Source organism: Rhincodon typus, chromosome 28 (genome assembly GCF_021869965.1).
Source record: "Rhincodon typus isolate 14 chromosome 28, sRhiTyp1.1, whole genome shotgun sequence".
NCBI lineage: Eukaryota > Metazoa > Chordata > Chondrichthyes > Orectolobiformes > Rhincodontidae > Rhincodon > Rhincodon typus.
This window is the reverse complement of record NC_063359.1, coordinates 14,251,304-14,272,007: the sequence shown is the minus strand read 5'-3', so window position 1 is coordinate 14,272,007 and position 20,704 is coordinate 14,251,304.

The following is a 20,704-nucleotide window of genomic DNA, read 5'->3' as shown; positions in this document are numbered from 1 at the left end:
GCCCCATCTGTAAATTTCTATGGAACCCAACCAAGTGTGTACATTTGAATCAGAGAATTTGGATCCTTCTGCTACAATTAAGTAAATGGTCACTCAGAAAACACAAGACTATTAAATGCCTCCTCTAACTCCTGAGTAACTATTAAACTGACCCCAAATTATCAATCACTTCCCCAATTACAGCTGCCCCAGATCAACTACAGCCCAAGAATCTGACTGTATAGCTGCCTCTGCCACTGGAACGCAACAGCCCATCACTCTGCACAGGATTCGAAACCACCCCCTCCCTCTGCCCAGGACCTGACACCACCTGTCACCCTAGGATATGACACCCCCTCTTCCCCCCCACCCCCCACCACCCAGGACTCAACACTCTCCTCTTCCCACAGGACATGTCATTACCCCATCTGTACCGTGGAGTCAACAAACCCCCTCTCCTCTTGGAACACAAAACCTGCATCACTGCCTGGTTCACTGCACAACCCACCAATACATTTGTCTGAGACATAACATGCCCTGTTTCTAGCCAGGATACACCCCACTTAATTTCAGGAACCGACATCACCACCTTCCACCTGCCACTGGACCTGGTATCTCCTTTCTCCATCCAGGACACAACGTACCCCACTACCACGGCACAGTGGTTAGTACTGCTGCCTCACAGTGCCACGAACCTGTGTTCGATTCCACCCTCAGGTGACTATCTGTGGGGAGTTTGCGTATTCTCCCCGTGTCTCCATGGGTTTCCTCCCACAGTTCAAAGATGTGCAGATTAGGTGCATTGGCCATGGGAAATGCAGGGTTACAGGGATGGGGTAGGTCCAGGTGGGATGTTCTTTGAGGTTCAGTGAGACCTGATGGTGGAATGGCCTGCTTCCACACTGTAGAGATTCTATGGTACCTTTGGCAACCAGCAACAGAAGCTCCCATCCCCATCCCTATCTCTGGATCCAATATCTCCCCTCAGGACCTGACAGCCAACACTGCCCTACCCAACCAGATCTGATACCTTCTGTGTACGCCGACTATTTGAAACACTCCATCACTCCTTCCTACCTTGCACTCTAACCTAACGCCCTTAATCTTTTGCATTTACTCTTTCACAGGAAAGGTGCTTGGGATGCTGGACATTTAAATCACAGAATATAGACTCTGACTGCTGTGAAAAAGTTTGCATGGTTTGCCTTGCCCTGATTAATCTACACTACAAAGGACCTGTCAGATTTAAAGTATGCTCAACATTTCTGATGGAATCCCAATCAGAACCTTCTGACAGAAATCTGGAGCTTGTTCTTAACAGAGAGAAAAGAAAATGAGTGGAGTGACAATTTGAGTGGAATTCCCACTCCTCAGAATATCCAGCCCAATTTTTCTAAGACAGCTTTAAGTCTGTTGGCTTTTAGACTGAAGCAGACAGATTGAATGACACATCAGGCTGCAGTTCATTCGCTATTGTGCGAAGGCTAAGTAACTTTATGTATCAACACAATAGTGGCAATGTAATTCAGGAAACGCCAAGCACACGAATGAAATTTGAGAACATTCCAGGAAAAAAAAATTGGTTTGAGTTTCCAAAGAGTGCAGGATAAAGATTTCCTTGGAGAGACAGGCTGGTGAAAAATGATAGGAAAATAAAGGAAGAAAGCTTGCATTTATATCATGCTTTTCACACTCTCAAGACATGTGCAGCTGATGAACTTTTGAGGTTTAGTTACTGTTACAATGCAGAAATTGTGAGACACTTTTTGGGCACAGCAGGAACACGCAAATAAAATATTAATGCTTAATGTTGTAAAACATTATGGTTCTGAGGGGGTTAATGTCCATATTACATCGCCTTCACCCATTCTACTGATGTCACACACAATCTGTGGGTTGAGAGCAGGGGTTTTACCTAAGCTTTCAGAAGGAGCAGATGTAGCTGCACCATCTCCCTAAGGTCCTGGCAAGTACACTTGTCCAAATGTAACTGTTTATTTTTCTCAGACAGTGCATCCTCTGTAGATGTGCTGCAATGTTGTATCCTCTACTATGAATCAATAGCTAGACACAACATCACACACAGCCGGTCTAATGTTCCGCACACGGCATTATCTTCCAGTTCTGGATGGCACTGCTGCTCATTGGCCTCAGAGGCCTGAACAGCCAATAGGAAAATTAGAGGGAATGCTGTTTGGTAGAAGTCGCAAAAACCACAAGTTGCTAGCGATGGCCATCTGGGAAAATACGACAACACTGATCAAACGACCTATTTCTTAGTGATGCTGGTTGAGGGACCAATATTGGCCAGGACAGAAGCAAACACAGAGCTAGATGGATAGAGATCTATAGACAGATGGAAATAGTCATGGAATAATTGCAGATACTGAGACAAACACATGCAAGATTTTTATTTAAACAAAAACAGAAGTTGCTGGAAAAGTTCAGCAGGTCTGGTAGCATCTGTGAAGAGAACATTTCTGATTTCAGAATTGTTTCTGATTTACAGCATCCACAGTTCTTTCAGTGTTTTTAATGTTGCTAATACTGAATGGAATATTATTAATTATAGAAACTTGGGCATGAACTTTAGACAATTGTTTCTCATTGATGAATTGGGAAATAAACTTCCTAAGAGCCAACGTGGATTAATAAAGTTGCACTTTTAATTTGACATTTAAATCAAACTCATTTTTCAGAAGCTGTAATGCAAAAGTACATAAGCAAGCACCTGTCTACAAACGTAAAGGAATCATTTGACTTGTAGCTGCGTGATGAATAAATATCAATGACTCATTCAGCATTTGTGAAGGGTAAATGCTTTTACGGTAAGACTTACTCATAGCTTACAGGCATTGAATGAGAATCCACTTGCTACAAGAAATTCCAAATGTCCCATTTTATTTGTCCTGCATTGGAATGGAAAAGAACTTTGCAAGATTTGGTCCATTAGAAACAGTGGAAAGCATTTCGTAGATCAGACGAAGCTTTGTTTATCTTCAATCACATCTTAAAGGGAAATGTTGAATTTTTGAGATGAATAAGCAGTTATGTTAAAATGCCTTCCTTATCCACATTCATCCAGCACCATTTAAATTTAATGCAAATGACATTATATAACATGGAAGGTTAATTGCGCTTTGAAGAATTATTTGTTGTATGACTGCTTAACTTTTCTGCGTAGTAAATGCCATGTATTAAGACCCACCCGTTCCCAGGGGACTTACCCAGCATTTGATTGCCCACTTGTTTATTGATCTGTCACTGTTTGAATGTAAACATCCTGTAGAACATGGTATTATAACAAATGAAAATGGTTAACTCCAAGATCTTGACCTTTAATAAAAACAAATATAGAGTTATAAGAAGAAAATGACAAATGAAATCCAATCAAGGATGAAGTAATGTTTGAGGAAGCATGAGTTTGATATTTTGGTTAAGTATAAGGTGAGGAAATGAATTACAAAGTGGAATGTTCCTGATTTAGGACTAAGTCCAAAAGCAGGAAAGTGTTGTGGAGAGAAACCCACTGCCTAGCTTTTTCAGGAATACAGACAATGTAATTAATCAGGCTGTAGTTAATGTACATTAATTGACTTTGGGCCAGAGGCCTTTCTACAGAAATTGCAATGCTGGAGTAGGAAGTGCCATGTCCAGAAGTTGGCAGCACCATGGAATAGGACTGTGGCTGTTCCTGGGATGCCAGATCCCAGACCTTCAGATCCAAGATCTGAGGCAAGAAATGTGGGTGATGTTTGGGGAATGGGATTTTGGGGAGGTGGGGTGGGGTGAGTTGGTTCCTGGAATTGCTGGTCAGGGGAGGAAACAAGGGGGTCAGAAGCAAGGGACATGCGTATGACTCCATGACCTCCATGGGTCCAGTCCCTCAATCTTGCACAAATCAATGTAGACCAGACATCTGCACCCCTACTTTTCAAATTGATAGGCCACTTGCAGTGGTTAACCAGTTAGATAGGCTGGCTCTTTTTGCTCTTGCTCGAACTGAAGTAATCCTAGCCGAGGCAGGATGAAGCCCTTAAATGGTTATTAATTGGCCACTGACTGGCCTTAATAGAGCAGGAATGTTGACCTTTGACCTTCCTGCCTGAATGAAATTTCTGAGTTAGTGAGAAAGCGGCAGACCAATGTACCTGATTATCTATGCTTCCTATAATCTTCTCACTGCTTCCTTAGGAGGGGAAATCTTTGCCCCCCACCTCTTCAAAATCTGATATGAGTAACTTAATAGGCTCTCTCTCAAGTCTCTCAAGCAGTCTATTACAGCCTAAGCAGTTTCAAGGCAAACTGAAAACTTCAAACTACTGGAAGCCATATACCCATCAAATACAGCTATAAGAAGCCAAAAGTGTTTTCTGATTTTGGAGTCTCTGTCAAGGGAGCAGTGAAGCAGAAGTTTGTGCTCGGGTATCTGCACTTATGAAATGGTTAGACAGCGGAGAGTTGGAGCATCACCTAGCTAGATGCTGGCAGATGTGACCCAGGAAATCTCTAATCTCAGAATTGCAAGAGTACTATGGCAAATCAAAGTCAATTACAGAGAACTGTGACATACTTTTATTTTGTCCCAGGATAAACCATCAAGATCATACAACAAAAAAAAAATCTTGGTTATTATCTGTTACAATATTTAAGCTTATAATCCAAGTATTAATGAAAAATATAACGTTAAGTTAGAGTTACTTGTTTTGTCAATCTCTTGCATAGCTTTTTTTGTCTAAAGTGTGAAAGATTGCAGTTTAATTCTTTCTGTAAATAGCTAAAAGTTTAAATTTCTTTCCAAAGGTTGCTGCTCTTTCTTGAGGTCATAATAAAAACATTGTGCACTAAGCAACAGTACAGAAATAAGATTAGACTCAAGGTAGTTCCCATACCAATGAGTAAAGTATGATTTTTGTTTTAACCCATCCATTGTGAACAATCTATTTTTGGCAAATCAGAAATGGAGCATACTCACAGTTTCAGAATTTAAAAAAAATAACGGAATGATATCTGATAGATGCTATCAACAGAAAATCTTTCAAAGACAGAATTATGCAAAGGTGATAATCAACTTATGCTGTGTGGTGTTTCAAGCCACAAGTTAATGTTTTATAATAAATGAAACACACACTGTAGCCTGTCAAGGGTTAAGATCTGTAGGCTCTGTCCTCCTCCATGAGGGGACGGATGCTGAGGAGTTTTACCAGGTTGTTTCCTGAGCTGGAGAGTTTCCATTTATGAAGAGAGATTGGGCAAAATGTGCTTGTTTTCCTTAGAGAAGAGTTTTTGACTATCGCAGACCAAGAGGGTCACCTTTTATCTGTGCTGTAGACTCCTAAGACTGTGACTAGCCTTTGCAAATTTTTAATTGAGGCTAGATTCAAGCATTTGCCATTATAATAGTCAGATAGAGACCATTCAGAAATTAGGATCTGGCATCTGGCCCATAATACTGGTAACTCACAATCCAAGTGTTTTAGCTGATTCACACTCGGCTTTCCCAATCACTGTACAACACTCAAAACAAAAATCTTCAGAACGCTAACTTCTAGAACCAAGAGAGTAGCGATAGAATCAAAGGAAGCACATTGATCATAGCATGAGTACTGTGTCCAATTTTGGTTATTGAGAAACCAAAGAGACAGCTAAGTTCTGGAAGCGACAAGGAAAAAGACAAAGCAGACTGTTCACTCGCGTCAAAAGCTGAGTTATGACAACTAGAAAAACGAACCTTTAGCTTGAATAGAGGCAATTGAGCAGTTATTTTAGAGAAAAGAAAGTGAATAAACAGTTTAGAATATGTAAAGTCTATAATAGTACAGTAAATTACACAGTGAGAGATTCAAACAAATAAGAGACAAAGTTTAAGCTAATGTTGGAAAGAAAGAAACAGTGTGAAGAAAAGAAGCAAATGTCTGTCATACCCTTTCACAGTCCCAGGTTGTTCCAAGATGCTTTACTGTCAATTAAGTCATTTTTGAAGCGTATGCAAGAAATATGACTGTATGGTCCCACAAACATCAATAGTAAATAATTGGATAATTTTTTTAGTGATGTTGCGTGAAGCATAATAATGCCCAAGGCAATTGGACAAACTATATCTCATTGGAGCAGAAGAAGGCCATTTGAGTCCACTCCACCATTCAGTGGAATCATAGCTGATCTCATAGTCCCTTTGTTGGATCTGACAAGCCGGGTTTCACACTGGAATCTGACTTGTCCAGTGCTAACATCAGCTGGGATTGCAATACTTATAAAATAATATTAAGCACCTCAAAAATGGGCACAAATCATTTTGGGTTTCCTGAGATTTTTGTAATGATTCTTTCAATTAGACCGTACGTCCATAAGACACAGGAGCAGAAAGTAGGCCATTCAGTCCATCAAGTCTGTTCCACCATTCAATCATGGCTGATAAGTTTCTCAACCCCATTCTCCCGCTTTCTCCCCCTAACCTTTGATTCCCTTGACAATCAAGAACCTATCTATCTCTGATCATACTCTTCCAGATTAATTGGCAAAAATAAAATGTAACTCTGTCTTCTTTGGTAATTTTGAGCATTATACTACTTTCATAATATAACTAATATTCTTAATTGCATGCTTAAGTGGTTAGGTTGACAATTTACTTCTATCTTTGTCTCTCAAAGAATATCAATGATTTTCTAACATAAGTAAGTGCTTTCTACCATCTATTTCAATTAATAAAAGAAATCCTGACTTTATGGTATAGACTTTAACCTTTGTACTGCTGCTAAACATTTATAACACTTCCAAATATCATCTGATTCTGTTCTGATAGTCAAATGGCAATGGGTTGAAATTGATGCACACCAGCAATTTGTAATATCTCATAATATATCCGCATTAGATGTTATCACCAAATCAGTTTTTATTTTCTATTGAGTTGGGAAGACATTATAAAGATTTGGAATTCAAATAAAGCAAACTATGGCAAGAAGACTGGGAAATGAGTCTCAAGGTAAAGATTTTAACTGTCACACTCAATTTCAATGGAAAGAAGATCAAATGTGATGAAAAATTGGAAATGACTTATGATAAATCTAATTTGAATGGTGGTGTAAACTTGTTTCACCCTCAACGGCTGGGATTTGCATATTTTTCCACCAGCCTTTTTTTAAAATTAAGTGATGCACATGATTCAGAGCATCATTTAATTAAACAAATCACAAGCATGAAAATAGATCCAAATACAACCAAACTACACTTGTTCAATTTTCAATTAAAAATATAAGCCCACAATTATTGTTGGTGATGGAAGTGAAAAAAAATGCTTAATGCATTCACCCACCTAACTTTACAGGATAGAATCATTTTCAGCAGAGAAGGGATCCATTCTTCCGATCAAATCCATGGCAGCTCCTCATGAAGCAAACCAGTCAGTCCTACACCTCCACCTCCAGGTTTATTTCTTTCAAATTTCCTTGAGAAATCATTGTTTCTGCCTCCAGAGCCTTCATGAACATTAATTTCCAGATCATTCCTACAGACTACACAAAAAAAAATCACATTTTCCCTGTATCTATTGCCTAAAACTTTAAATTTGTATCCTTTAGTCTTGTACAGTTAACAAGAACATTTTTTTTCTTTCTATACCTTATCCGAATCCATCCATATCTTGTACAGGCTAACATTTCTTTGCCTCCTTTCAAAGAAGTCATCTGTTGATGTCTCTAGATGTAATTTCTAGGCTATAAACTTCATAACAAAGTTTTGGGTTTTATTTCCAGAGTTTAATTCTATTGTGATACACAATGAACATGACATGCACATTTGTTCTGATATGATTTGCCTACTAACTCCATTGGAACTGTAATTGACTGAAAGAATGAATTACTTCCCCTCATTCTAACAGTCTGAACACTTGATTGCAGCTGCTTGTAAACCCAGTCTAGCCTCAGGTTAGTGAAACTATTAATGAAATTTATAAGTACGGATTTGTAAGAAATAGCTGATAAGATTAATGCCATTTAAGAAATACCTATATGTTGGACATAATGGTGACAAATGGCTGTCCATGATAAGCATGGACGGTGTAAATTGTAGGAATTGAATCATTTTTGGCTGTCATATTCTCATATACAGTTGTGAATGCGTGTTAAAAGATTGTGTCCACTTGTGCTGTCTTGCATTGTGCACTGTTTGTAATAGAGTGCAAACTGACGACCGAATAGCTTTGTTACTTTATCTGACTTCAGCAGTGGTGCCGTAGAATTAGATTTTTAAACTTTTTACTTATTAGAATCTGGAAGCCCTCAAAATATTGATCTGACAATCAATCTGAAGTTTGTGTCACAGTGGTGGTCTTGAGTTCAATCATCTTATAAAAGTGCTGCCAATGTCAGTCTCTAAATGTAATCATGGTATTACAAAAATTCTGATTCATCCAAAGATAAATGATCTCCTGGACATTAATGACAATGGCAATTGCAACACTACGGAAGATGAACCAATTAAAACATCCCTCATGAGACAGTGTCTTTTTTAGTATCAACTCAGTACGTCATCATATTTGCAAAGTTTTTTTGTTGCATCTTTCGTTTCTTCAAATTGCGCAGAAACATGGCAATAGATTGTGACCAGCTTGACGAGCATATTAATGGCAAGTATAAAAACAGCCGCCTGTTAATTTAAAAGCCTTGTATGAATCAACATGCTTTAATTCAATTTTATTAGATCATTTCTCGACAGGCTGTGTGTCAAGATGAAAGCAAATTTAAAAAAAAAATCATTATTGCTATGAGACTTAAAATCTAGCATTGAATTTTGAAATTTACAGATTGTATTTAATACCTACAAATCGTTCAGAGAGACAATTCTCCGTTCATTTAGATGTGGTACAGCTGGTCAGATGAGTTATTCTTCACTCTCTGTCAAAACTAACTCATTGACAATCTGAACAATAAGGGTTGAAAAATGTTTGGATGATTCTCTTTGGTAGATCTTGACCAATCTGAATCAATATACTACCTGAGCTTGATCTTTCCCAAAAGCAAGTTTGTGAAACACAAACTTGACAGTAGGAATGACGAAACAAAATCCAGCACATCACAACTTCGCTTTTCTAGCAATAAACCTCTTCAAACAGTCCCAATTTACCAATACAATTGACTGCTGTTTGGAGCACCTTGCTAGATGATCAGGAAGCTTCCCCAGTTGTTCATTAAATCTGTTCCAACCAAAATGGGGTAAAGTTTGTCAAAATGACAGCTTAAACAATTACTTGATTAAATGTTGAGCCATTACAGAATCCTAAACATGAATGTAGGATTAATGTGTGGTACATTTAATAGACTGCAAAATCTGGGCCATTAATATGTTTTGTAATGCTGCAAAGGATTTTCAACCCTACCCTCATCCAACATTTCCACAGACGATTGTTGTTTTTCTAGTTTCTGCAGATTAAACAATTGAAGTACCTGGGAGCGTTGACTGGAAGATTAGGTGGAAAAGAATGCCTGCTCCTGACAGACTGTTCTGTGTGCCTGAACTTTCTGTGCCTCACCACTTCAATTGTGTCAGGTGCAGGAATTAGAAACTCCAACCCACATTCTTTTCAATGTGCCACAGGACAGAAATCACAGTAGGAACACTGACTATTTCTTCTTCCTTTCCTCATCCATTGGCACTGGTAGACATTCCATTCCTCACAGTGCCAGTGATGAGGAGATGAGGCTACAGATCTGACCTAAAACTTCCACTTCACCTGTTTGTGTTCCAAACCGTAGATGGTCTAGAGGTATTATCGCTAGACTATTAATCTAGTGATCCAAGTAATGTTCTCGGGACTTGGGTTCGAATTCCGCCATAGCTTATGGTGGAATTTGAAGCCAATTAGAAGAAAATCTGGAATTAAGAGTCTAATGATGACCATAAAAGTGTTGTTGGTTGTTGGGAAAAGCCCACCAGGTTCATTAATTCCTTTTAGGGAAGGAAGCTGCTGTCCTTACCTGGTCTGGACTACACGTGACTCCAGACCCACAGCGATGGGGGTGACTTTCAAATGCCCTCTAGGGAATAAGGGATGGGCATTAAATGCTGGTCTGGCCAGTGATGCTGACATCCTATGAATAAATTTTTAAAAATACTAACTAGAGCATCAGGAAACCAAGCTCAGCAGGTCTGGCAGCATCTCAGAAAAAACATTTTTTTTCTTCACAGATCCTGCCAGACCTGCTGAGCTTTTCCAGCAACTTTGTTTTTGTTCCTCATTTACAGCATCTGCAGTTCTTTCAGTTTTTATTAGGAAACCAAGACTTGCTTTATCTTAAGGTGCTTAACTTTTACACAGCAGCAAGGTGCTTACTTAGAAATTCTGCATTTTCCTTAAGATTTACTGTAGCTCTGGTGTTATAATTTGATTGCAATGTGATTTGTTAGCTGTACTGTAATATGTTTGAGATATTTTATCCCCTTCCATATTCTGAAAATTAAATCCTTGGGGACAAATAACTATATGGGATATGTCTAGACACAGGTGCTTAATGTTTAAAGTGCTAACTCTTAGACTAACTTTCCATATAACAGTACACCGCCACAACATCTGAAACCTTCATTCATATTTTTAGTATGTATTTCAAGCTCAGTTAAAGGCAAAAAATGAATGCAGGCTGATTGTGATGAAGTGGGAATAAAAAGGCAAAGATAGTTATATGTTCCCTGTCTAAAACATGCAGGTGGCATTGGGTGCTCAAAATGACAGAGTCAGCTCTTTCCATAATTGGGAACAATAGCTTCAATTCAAGTTTTGTTTTAGTGGGAGGTGGCAAATAAAGTGGCCCCTTTGTAAGGCAGAGGTTGCTGTCTAACCTGCAAATCAGATCTGAATCTGTTTATAGAAATACTGACTTCAAGAAGCATCTATGATGGTCAGCTGATTGCAGGATGGGGACCATGTCAAAGGGTCAGATGACAACAAAGTACTGAGTTTACATGATGCTTCAGAAGTGATTCTGTGTTTTTTGTTATTTTCATCTGTGGATTCTGACACTAGCATATTTACCCTTCACTGCAAAAATTTAATTGGAGGGTCAGTTCTTTTGAGGCAATTTTGACTGTAGCTGGTAACATCAAGTGGATGATCCTGAACTCACAACCCAGCTTCACATATGTTTTAAAAACCGAAAGAACTACAGGCTCTGTAAATCAGAAACAATCAGAAATGGCTAGAAAAACTCAGCAGGTCTGGCAGCATCTGTGTAGAAGGTTCTGAGGAAGGATCATTGAACTCAAAACGTTAACTCTGATTTCTCTCAACAGATGCTTCCAGACTTCCTGAGCTTTTCTAGAAATCTTTTTTTGTGTCCCATATATTGTAGATCCATTAACTTAGTGTGGCTCTGTTACAGAGAACTAAGTACAAAAATTTGTATTGGTGTTTATTGTTTGATGTGAACATCCTTCACTGATAATATAATGGATAATGAGCAATATCAAAGTGATTCGTCTAGTTTCCTGTTATGCTGTGAAACATTGAAAGCCTGCCTTGTCAAAACGTGACAGTAAATGAAAGAAGGCATTGAATGTTGCCTTGTTTATGATGTCATTCATGGTTTAGGCAGAGGCATCAAATATTTACATGACATAGAAAGAAAGAAAAGTTGCTAATTTCATTGGTGCTAAACTTGTACTCCAACTTCTCTTTTAGTCTCACAAACATAATCATTTCATTAAACTTACACAAATTCTGAGAAATGATTCTTTAAATTGATGGAACTGGTAAAAATATAACAGTTCAAGCTTACTTGTGCCAAAGAGTTATTTTACCCACGCTTTGGGTTCAAATATTTTCAGAATATTCTTTGTATATACATCGCGTAGTCTTGCATTATATTCATTTATCCATTCTAACATTTATCCTGTATTCTGACAGAAACTTATCTGTCAGACTATGTATGCATGCATATTTATCATTACCTATTATAGCATGAGTGGACTTGTCACTTGTATCCTTATTCATAACAAAAGTAAAAATACTTCACAGCATTGATCACATGTGCTAATTTTTTTGTTTACTTCACATCAACATGTTATTGGGCTAAATTTTTCAAGAAATTAGCTAAGTGTCAGTTACAGGGAGTAACATGTGGTTTTCCCTCCTGTAAACTCTAGCAAGTTATCTCACACAGTTCTGCCTTTCTCACCTCATTACGCAAGCACCAAGCACCTACTGCCCATGTTCTTACTATCGAGTGCACACCAATGGCAGAATAGCCTACCATTGCCAGTACCTTTGGGAATTGGCAACATTGAACAATATTCAAAGCCCAGCTCTTCACCAGGTCAAATGCTGTCAGCCAAGTATAAACCTTCACAGTACACAGAATGAGAGAAAAATAAAAAGAGCTTCTGAGGGCACATGGGTGATACAGGAAATAGAACATCACACTCACTAAGTTATTGCTGTCATAGCAAGGGCATCAATAAGAATTAAGCTACACAAACTACCTGTCCTTGGTGCCATACTGTGTTGGAACTGTGCCTGAAGTAATGCAAATCATTCTTAAATGTCTGCTGGAGAATGACATCTTGATATTATTGGATGTGGGAGTATCATATACTGGAAAGCCTATAAACAACTGTTGATAGCTTGTATCAAACAACATGAAAAGTGAATAGACAAGCAAAAAAAGCTGCATGTGCTTCTAAGAACAAACCACTTGTCTTTTGAATAGCAACAAAATTAAAGTTTATGAATGATAACCACCTATTTTCCCAGCAGCCATTTTTGTAAAAGGCATCTAGCCTTTAAACTGAAGCAAGAACATGAAAGTTCTCATGAATACAGGCATCATGACCACTTCAAGGATACTTGGTTCAGACGTTTAAGATTGGAACCAGTGATCACAGATTGGTTGTACATTGACAGAATGGAAAGCTATTCTGTTGATGAAGTAAGCTCTACTATGGTGATCTAAAGCAATCCATGACTGGTCTAAAGTACCCTGCGCTAGGGAAGTCAGTTATGTAAGCAATGCCTCCTGCCCAATCTGCAGCATTGAACCTCTCATGGAGAAATGAGTTGAAATGATGTAAATCTGTCACAAATTACATCAGTAATGGCCTTGATTCATTTGTGGGCTGAGAATGCAAAATTCTACATGGGTCCCCAGTGGGTCCTTGGAAGCAGCCAGTTGGATAATAATTTAGTGCAGCTATCATCTTGAGGTCCACCAGGATAAGATTGTCATCCACCTTTTAAAATCACAAACCTATCTCCAGAAGAGACAAAAACAAAGCACCATTATGTATACCATAAAGTGATTGCTGCCTTTTTGGTACCTCTCTTTCCCACCATTTCCTGTGTCTGTTTTGATGAAAATGGAAGGTCTGCTCTAGCCTCAATGCTAAGAGTGGAGTACCTTCAGTAAATATAAACTGAAGAATGTTTAAAGACTCACATGCAAAAGAAAAGATTCAAAATTATTAGGAATTACATTTTTCTTTATTTTATTTCTCCATTGTAGTGAAGCATGTCACAAATCTGGTCCCTTACTGTGATTCTTGTACTTTCCAAACCTAAAGTGCAATTTAGGATAGCCTGAGGCTCCCCTTTTATAACCACAGCCTAGCATCCAACAGATTTATTACATCGTCTGCATCAAAGGTTTGATACGGTCGTTGTATCTTTTTTATGTCACAACAGTAACATGAAGTAATAACTGAGCAGTAACGTCTTGCTTGCTCATTGGAAATCTTCTAATTCATGAAGAAAACTTTGTCAGAGTCAGTGGTCTGACTCCAAGAATAATCTGTGTTCCCTGTTCAGAGGTTTGTTTTGTTTGTAAAGTTCAGCCTATCCTGTGCTGCCTTTGGTAAAGTAAGATCTTCTTTAGACTATAAACTTCTGATAGAGCTTCATCCTGTATGCCCACTACATGTGGTCCTTTATGAGGCTGATCTTTAAGTTTTCATATTTACAGTCATCTATGAAGCAATATAAATCATTTATGGAAGATTATGAAAAATTATGAAAGGTTTCCTGTGATCATTGCTTATGTCAAGCTGTGGTTGGTCTCTGTTTCCACCATATAGTAATGTCAGATCTATATCTTTTGAGTAAACATCAAAAGGATTTATTGAACGTGACTTTATACAAGAGGTTAACATGACAGGACACCTTATGTGAAGCCTGAGAGACCCAGGCTCAGATCAACATGGTTTAACATCACTAAGTCATAGTTCCTTCCTCCTTTGTTCAGTAGCTATACTAAGAGTAAAGATATAATTTCCTTTATGCTTCATGTCATCTTTTGGTCGCAGCCACAGCCTCCTGTGTTGCACTACTGTGCATGAGAACTGCCTCTGATTGGTCAATAGTTCTTGATACCCGAGACATCCCCAATCAGCTTCTAATTCCAAGAGATGCCCCATCAGTGACCTTGTCACTGCCTCTTGACATGTGGTTCTGCAAAACGTCCCAAAAAGAGATAGCACAAGTCTGTCCTCAACTGTCTGTCCAGTAGACAACGCTCACCCTCCTCATGCGTCAATAATACTTCAGATGAGGGCTCCCTTGAGGCAAATGCTTAAAATCCTGTAACATGACATTTAAACACATGGACAGCCCAAAGATGATTGAGCAAGGATTTTTTTTTTATTCCACTAGCATCAAGTCATTATGGACATGAAGGTAAATTATTGTTTAATATGGAAGACAAATTATGTACCTGGAATTAAAACTGTGTTTACAGCTGATTGAGGAAATCCTTTGTCTGTCAAATCTTCCTTCCCACGAAGACTGTTTAACCCAAAAGCATTCTTGACTCCAGAAAGGGTCCATTCATTTGTCCAAGCTGTCCTGACCTGTGCTCTCCCTCACTGTCACCACTTGCTGCTGAAGCCTCTGCTACATTCTGTTAGCTGTTTGGATTACTATTTTAACATGTGCACTAGCTCCTGGTATTAAGTGCCATTGCACATCTAAATTCCTTTGCTCTTCCACAGCTCTAGTCTTCTGCCTTTAGAAAATATTTTGATTCATATTTCTTTGATACAAAGTGGATTGACCTCAGTCTTCCAATTGTTCAATTCTATTTGCAATAGTTATGACCACTCACCTAGTCTGCCGATGTCCTTTTGTAACTTTTTGGCCCTCATCTGCACAAATTACTGTGCCTCTTAATTTATGTCATCTACAAACTTTGATATATAACTCTCTATTTCTTCATCCAAGTCATTAATACATTACACTCCAAACACCAGAGGTGGTGCATGCAGACAAGTTAACCACCAGTGCAGGTCTGAATCAGTGCAGTATTATTCTGCTGCTATCATTTCATGGTATTCGTTAGGTATTTGATTTTTTTTACTCTGTTCTTCACTTAACAGAACAAATCTAGCACTTGCTTATCATAAACTAAGGCTTCTTCTTTTGAACTTCTGAAGTCCGTCTGGTATTTGTTTTCTGAAATTTCACCAACATCTTATTGAAACATATTTTCCAAGTTGACATTTTCTGAATTTCTTTGATGCACAAATTCACTACAGATGTTTTTATTAATAAGAACATAAGCATTAGGGTTATATCTTCTTCAGAGAATAGCACTGTGGAAGTGACTTTCATCTGACATCACATTAGCTGATTTATTTTGATATAAGTCTATTATCATCACCACAAAAAGTATTTGATTCTGTGCCAATGCAAAGACCTTATACTAGCCTTCTTCTATTTTCTAACTGTTTTATTTGAAATATGCTTTGAATTAGAAGAAATTGAGTCATTTCACCAATTCTGAAAAATATATTTGACTCGGGTTTCTCCTTGGAAAATAAAAGCACTTTCTAACATGTGTCAGTCAGAAAAATTTCATGATTAAAATTAACATGTTTATGAATGCTTGATTGGTATTTTGACGCTTTGCATTAAAACTGATCCTTTAAACCTAAAGCTCGGTCTATTGCTCAGTTGATCGTTGTTCACATTTAAGGAATTATGTACGAGGACTTATGACACTACTTTTTTCACACTATTATTTTGAGCAATTCTTTCTTGTTCTGGAGCCATTCTTTTTCTAACGTTTCGATGGAGTGTTATATCAGTCACTTTGTTGGTAAGCAATAGTATTTTAGCAACTAGGTTTCATTGACAACAATGAGATCATGCCCTTATCTTTTCTAAAGTAACGACTAATGAAAGTTATAGGGCAGCACGGTGACTCAGTGGTTAGCACTGCTGCCTCACCCAACCTGGGTTCGATTCCACCCTCAGGCAATAGTCTGTGTGGAGTTTGCATGTTCTCCCCGTGTCTGCGTGGGCTTCCTCCGGGTGCTCCAGTTTCTTCCCACAGTCCGATGATGTGCAGGCTAGGTGAATTGGCCAGGCTAACTTGTCCATTGTGTTCAAGGTGTGCAGATTGGGTGGGTTATAGGGGGATGTTCTGAGGGTGGGCATGGACTTGTAGGGATACTATGAGCCTGGCTGACCACAAGTCTGTTCCATCAAGAGAGTGTCCTGAATGCATAACACAAGTTGCTGGTTTTTGTCTTTAAAGCCATTTTCATTTTCTCAGAATAATTTGTCATTTCCATCCTTCTAGACTTTATGCAATCTGAAGGTCTCCTATCTCCACCAGATGATATTGATGATACTTCTTTTCATTTAGCTCATCAGTCTTAGATAAGGTGCTAGGCTATGCCCACTGGTGTGATATTGCAGCTACTTGTAGGATAAGTGAGAGCTACAAACACCAATGAGTGATCCCCCACATTCAAAATCAATGTGTGTGACTCGTGACATAAAGGTTTTAGCTGTGTTATAGAAACTCCCTGTGTGCCCCTACACTTTCTTTTTAAATGAAATAATTTACCCTGAAGGTCTTAAGGAACCTCAATTAATGTATCTTAAACTGGAGAGTCTCAATTGTATCCCTAAGTCAGAATTATTTATTAGAAAAAATTTGTAATATGCAAGTGTGATTTTTTAATGTGGGAATAATTGCTATGACATCTATTGATTTACGATTAATTTTGGAATAGTTTCACTTTCTGGGAAAGCTGGAAGATTTTAGAAATTTTGCTTCTATCTGCTAAATTTGCTGACTACTCAATGATCATCTCAAAGCAAATGTAATGCTGAATCTTAATTTTAATCACTGCCAATAAATCACTTACAATCCCCCGCTCGGCTCCCTTGACCCTCAACTGCAAGAACAAGCACAGTGAGCCAATGGAGGTCTTGAGGTGACCTTATTCAGATTTATAAAATTAAAGGGGGCATTGATAAGGTGAATGACAAGTGTGTTTTCCCTAGGGTCAGGGAATTCAAAATTAGGGGGCATATTTTTAAGGTGAGAGGGAAAAATTTAAAAAGGACATGAAGGGCAACTTTTTTACAGAATGGTTAGTGTGTGGAAAAACTGCCAGAGGAAGTGGGGGAAGCAGGTACAGTTACAACGTTTAAAAGACATTTGGATAAGTTCATGAATAGGAAAGGTTGGGTGGGATATCTGCCAAGCACAGGCACATGGGACTAGTTTAATTTAGGAACATGGTTGGCATGGACTAGTTGGACCAAAGAGTCTTCCAGGCTTCATTTTATTTTATCCCTGAATCTGTGTCATTTTCTGTTTTGATTTTCCATCTCATTTCCCACCGTGCATTCTGCAGTTTGATCCATTAGACCCATCTATGATACGCTAAGCCGCCATTCTTAGTAAACTTTTTACTGACCAACGTTCCTTCCAGACCCCACTCTAGCAAATATAGCAAATGGTTGCCATTTCACAGGTTACCCTTGCTCTCATAATCATCATTACGATTCCCTTCTCAAACATCCGTCTCTCCAAATAAATAACTGCCCTTTCTTTTCTCTAAAGTCTTTGAACAATTATTGCTTCCTCAATCCTTATCCAGTGTTTTACAGCTTTATGTTTGAATCTCTCCAAACAGGTTGCTTCGCCTGCTGGAACATAGAGTCATAGAAGTTTCTAACAGCATGGAAAGAGGCCCTTTAACCCATCATGTCCATGCCAGTCATCAAACATCTATCTATTCTAATCCAATTTCAGCACTTGCCCAAAGCAAGTTTGCTATGGCATTTCAATGTTCATCTAAGTAGTTCTTAAATATTTTGAGGGTTTCTGACACTACCACTTTTCGGCAATGATTTCCAGATACACACAAATTTCTGGATGCAACATGTCTTCCTCAAATCGCCTCTCAATCTCCTGTTCCTCACTGTAAAATGGTGCCCCCTGGTTATTGACCCCTGTTCTAATAGGAAAAGTTTCTCCCTGTCTACCTGTCTTTGTCCTTAATATTTGTGTACCTCAATCAGATCCACCCCTCAGTTTTCTCAGCTCCAAGGAAAACATCCCCAGTCTATTTATTATTTTCTCTTCATAGCTGAATTGCTCCATTCCAAGCAACATCCTGGTGACTCGTTTCTGCCCCCACTCCAATCACATCCTTCCTATTGTGTGGCAACTAGAACAGCACACAGTTCTCCAGATGTGGCCTAACTAACATTAAATACAGCTCCATCATAACCTCCCTGCTCCTGTTTTCAATGCCTTGACTAATAAAGGCTTATCTTTTATGTCTTCTTAGCCAGCTTAAATACCTGCCCTGCTGTCTTCATGGATCTATGGTTATGAACTGTCCCATCATTCAACATGTACTCCCTTGCCTTGTTAGTTCTTCCAAAATGCATCACCTCACACTTTTCAAGTTTAAATTCCATTTGTCAATGTTCAGCTCATTTGACCAACACATCAATATTGTTCTGTAGTTTAAGACTTTCCTCCTCATTACTTACTACATTATCACTTTTTGTGTTATCTGTGAACTTACTGATCATAGCTCCTACATTCACATCTGGATCATTAATGTTCACACCAAACAGAAGGGACCCAGCACTGAACATTCACTCTCTCTTCAAGCTAGTTGAACCAGAATGTTTGCATTCTAGGCGTCCTGTTTTACCATTAGATCTGAGTTTCCAACTCCATGTCCATTTCATCAAAAAGAACCAGTCTATTTCCATCTACGAACATCAAACAAGTCACAAGAGAAGGCAACTCAGCCCTTCAAGAATGCTCCACCCTTCAATAAGACGATAGCTGAATTTGACCTCAGCTCTACATTCATGCGTATCCCTGAAAATATTCCATACCCTTGGTAATCAAAAATCTATCTACCACTGCCTTAAAAATACTTAATGATTCTGCATCCAATGCCTTTTGATGAAAGGAATCCCAAAGACTTATAGCCCTCTGGGAAAAAAAAAAGTTTCCTTATCTCTGTTTTAAGTGGATTATCCCTTATTTTTAAACAGTGACCTCCAGATCCACATTCTCACAACAAAGGAAACATCCCTTATGTATCTGCCCGGTCAAGTCCTCTTAGGATCTTATGTGCTTCAATTAAGTCACCTCTGATTCTTCTAAACTCCATATGATACAGGTCTAGCCTTTCCTCATAAGACAATCCACTTATTCCAGGTACTAGCCTGGTAAGCCTTCACTGAACTGCTTCCCATGGATCAACATCTTTCCATAAGTACCATGCCCTGTGCAATACTCCAGATGTGGTCTCACCAATGTACAACTAAAGCATACCCTCTCTACTCTTGAATTCCATTCCCCTCAAAATAACATTCTGTTAGCTTTCTTAATTGCTTGCTTTACCTGCATAATAACCTTCTGTAATCTCAGTAACATCAGTCATCTCTGCACCTCCTTCTGATGAAGCCTTCATCCGTACTTTTGTCACTTCTGGATGCTTGGTTTAGTGCTTCCTGCCTGCCCTTATGTCCATGATCCTCGATAATCCAATGCCCCAACCAAAGCCATGCTTTATGTATTCTCTTCCAAATGAAGTCCCACTCTTTTATCACTGTGCTCAGTTACTTTGGTTCCTTTGGTTCCCTGAAGTATCCAACTTCAAATTCTCATCCTCCTGTTGAAATCCCTTCATGACCTTTTTTCTTTGTATCTGTAATTTCTGTTTCCCTACAACCTGCTGAGAACTCAGCAAGTCTTGAACTAAGGATTCACTTCTACCCTTACCTTTGCTTCCCCAGTAATGATGATCCCACCTTCAGCTGCTTATACTTGAAACTCTGGAATTCCCACCCTATACAAATTTGTCTCTACCATCTTCTCCCATAAAAATCATCATTAAAATCCACTTCTTTGATAAAGCTTTGTATCACTTGTGCGTTAGCGCTTTCCTTAGATGACAGATCTTTGTCCAGTTTGAAGTGAATTGAGACTTTACATTCTAGTCATATTAATGACAGTTTAGAGTAATGGTAGCAGGAGCTATTGTCATTACAGTAGCATTGATTCTGGTTCTCTTACCTGTAGTATATACTGGGCTGTATAAATTTCCAAAATACAAACCTTTCTTTAAACATTTCTTCTTTGCATTCCAATCTGAGATCATTTGAAAATAAATAAATATATTCGGTTTTGTTTACACAAAGCAAACATATTATTTTAGTCTGGGAATTATAATAATGCTTTAAATAAAATGTTTCGTGAGAACTCATTAGGTCAGGGAAAAAAGGGCAATAAATGACTAAAACAAATGTAAATGAGAAATCAATAATTGGAAGAGATGGGCTTTGGAACATATATTGCTTCATGGAATAATCCTTTTCTCAGCAAAAAAATTGCATTTGACTTCAGTGTTTAAAAACATTCAAGACTTGAAAGGATTACTTCCCTATAGCTTCGAAGTTGCAGCTTAGTGATTAGTC